Source organism: Carlito syrichta, unplaced genomic scaffold (genome assembly GCF_000164805.1).
Source record: "Carlito syrichta isolate Samal-C Ts95f unplaced genomic scaffold, Tarsius_syrichta-2.0.1 Scaffold239038, whole genome shotgun sequence".
Classification (NCBI taxonomy): domain Eukaryota; kingdom Metazoa; phylum Chordata; class Mammalia; order Primates; family Tarsiidae; genus Carlito; species Carlito syrichta.
This window is the reverse complement of record NW_007183134.1, coordinates 494,125-497,218: the sequence shown is the minus strand read 5'-3', so window position 1 is coordinate 497,218 and position 3,094 is coordinate 494,125. Positions and strand designations below refer to the sequence as shown.

Sequence of the window (3,094 nt, the reverse complement as noted above, 5' to 3'; positions counted from 1 at the left end):
GCTGGGGCCTAAGGTTCTCACATATCAGTAAAAAACCAAAATCTGCTGTCATCTCTTAAAGAATTAAGAATTGCGTACAAAAACCTTACATAAATTAAAAGGATGAATAAATTTACAGGTGTAAATGCAAACCATTTCTAACTAAAGGCAAGTAACAACCCACGGTGTTCTGGCAGGAAAACAATTAGGAAACTGGGTCCTAAGTTAGGAAACTGGGTCTTTTCCAACCCTGTTAGACCGGCTGGCATGACAGAAATGATAGCGTGTTCAGCTTTTGTCAACCTCTAGAGAAATCTTGGAATACTCAACTCCGACACATTAATACCCAGCACAGATCAAACCTCTTGGTCATGCAGATTCACAGATCACAGACTTCTCTTCCATAAGCGTGTTCTCACCTCAGCCATGAAGTGACTGAGTCATATGTGTACGAAGGGTTTAAACCAAAGATATGTACAGGATATTAAACAAATACCAAGGGAACAGTTAACTTGAATACACGGTCAAAAACAGCAACAAGTTCTACGATCCAGTGCTGATATCATACAAACTTCAAGGACAAATTTCTTTTCAAAGGCTTATTCCAGTTTCGTGAGGCTAGCATGAGGTGTATACATTTGCCAGGGCAAATTTATACTTATGAACTAACTCATGCAGCAAATGCTACACATCTGCTCGCAGTCTGTTTAGAAGCATTTGCAGTGGACGATGGAGGGGCCCGACTCTTTGTACTCCTGCTTGCCGATCCACATCTGCTGGAAAGTAGACAGGGAGACCAGGAGGGAACCACCGATCCACGCTGAGTACTTGCCCTCAGGGGGAACAATGATCTTGATCTTCACGGTGCTGGGCACCAGGGCAGTGATCTCCTTCTGCATCCTTCAGCAATGCCCAGGTACATGGTGGTGCCACCAGACAGCACTGTGTTAGCGTACAGGTCCTTGCAAATATCTACGTCACACTTCATGATGGAGTTGAAGGTGGTCTCGTGGATGCCGCAGGATTCCATGCCCAGGAAGGAGAGGGCTGGAACAGTGCCTCTGGATACCAGAACCTCTCATTGTCAGTGGTGATCACCTGGCCATCAGGCAGCTCTCCTCCAGGGAGGAGGAAGATGAGGCGATGGCCATCTCCTGCTGGAAGTCCAGGGCAACGTAGCACATTTCTCTTTGATGTCACACACAATCTCCCGCTCAGTTGTACACACAATCTCCTGCTCAATTGTGGTGGTGAAGCCGTAGCTGCACTCTATGAGGATCTTCATGAGGTGGTCAGTCGGGTCCCAGCCAGCCAGGTCCAGATGCAGGATAGCATGAGGGAGGGCATAACCCTTGTAGATGGGCACTGTGTGGGTGACCCCATCTCCAGAGTCCATGACAATAACAGCGGTACGACCAGATACGTACACGGAGAGCACGACCTGGATGGCCGCATACATGACTGGGGTGTTGAAGGTTTCTGACATGATCTGGGTCATCTTCTCTCTATTGGCCTTAAGGTTCAGGGGGGCCTTGGTCAACAGCACCGGGTGCTCCTCGGGGGCCACATGCAGTTCATTGTAGAACGTGTGGTGCCAGATCTTCTCCATATCATCCCAGTTGGTGATGATGCCATGCTCGATGGGATACTTCAGAGTCAGGATGCCTCACTTGCTGTGGGCCTCATCGCCCACGTAGGAATCCTTCTGACCTATGCCCACCATAACGTCCTGGTGTCGGAGACACCACGATGGAGGGGAACTTGGCTTGGGGAGCGTTGTCCCCTGCAAAGCCAGCTTTGCACATACTAGAACTATTGTCAATGACGAGCGAGGCAATTTCTTCTTCCATTGCGATCAGCAGAGATGCAGGCGACAGGGCGACAGAGCACAGAGCGTGGGCCAGTGGCAGCAAGTGAGCAGGTATTTTCAATTGTTCATTATTTTTAGGAGTTTTTGAAGCATCTTTTTGTGCCTAGTTGAGGTGAATTTTTTCTTTGTCACAAAACACGAACGTTCTTGTTATATTCATTTTCACCCTGAACAGGTTAGCTCGACGCTTTCATGGTGCTCTAGTTAATTTAGATATTTTCCAAGCATGCTAAAGAATGGAAAAGTTTGTATTGCAAGGTTTTATAGACATGTAGAATTGTGACATTTTTACTGTTCCATTTTATCCAAGTTTGTTCATTATATCAGCTCCTAAAATTTTTCTTTTGTTGAAATATTCCAGTTTCATGTTAAGCAGAGACAAATCGTGCTAATTTGCAACTTTTGACTCTTTCTACCCACTCCCCAGATGGGCTGTTTGCTTACTTCCCTTGAAATCAGGAGCCGGAGTTCCCTGCCTGCAGTTCAAAGACAAAGTATGACTGACCTTCAGACTGAATTTCTAGGAACCCAGGATATGGGGAGACTGAGACCTCTTGTGATTCTTCCTGTTTGCCTTTGAGCTCATCCTCCAGGATTTCAGTGTGGTATTGTGGAGTACTCGGGACTAGAAATCAGCAAACGTCTGGTCTAGCTCTGGACCAGACATTTGCTGACGCTAGAACTTACTCCCTCGTCTCTCACACAAGGGTAACTGTCTGCCTGTCCTATAGGCCTGGGAAGACTACATAAGATGATCTATAGAAGTGCACTTTAAGACATTCCAGGCCAGGTGCGGTGGCTCACGCCTATAATTCTCATCTCTACAATAAGTCAAAAAATCAGCTGGACATGTTGACGTGTACCTATAATTCCAGCTACTTAGTTGAGACGGAAGGATCACTGGAGCCCAGAAGGTTGAGGCTACCGTGGCTGTGAGTGTGCCACCGCACTCCAGCCTGAGAGACAGAATGGGATTCCAACTTAAAAAAAAAAAGACATTTTAAAAGACATATATCTAGTGTATAAACATGTGTACAGTTATTTCAATGTAGAAATATTTATTTGTGTTTTAATATCTAAATGCTTAATACTTTACTTATTAAGTACTTACTTGACTTATTTATTTAATAATTAAATACTAAATACCTTAATTTTTTAATAGTAAGGAATGTCTGTATTTTAAATTTAACACTGTGAGAAATACCATTTCTCTGAACTATATTGCAGCCTTTTAATTATTTTATT

At 44.6% G+C, this 3,094-nt stretch overlaps 1 pseudogene across 1 annotated transcript; it reads right to left on the bottom strand.

Annotated features, from left to right (window-relative positions):
- Positions 1–433: 433 nt before the first annotated feature.
- LOC103253592 lies at positions 434–1,829 on the bottom strand (annotated as a pseudogene). Its single transcript, XR_002481583.1, has one exon. The product of XR_002481583.1 is annotated as an actin, cytoplasmic 2-like (transcript).
- Between the last annotated feature and the right edge of the window lie 1,265 nt (positions 1,830–3,094).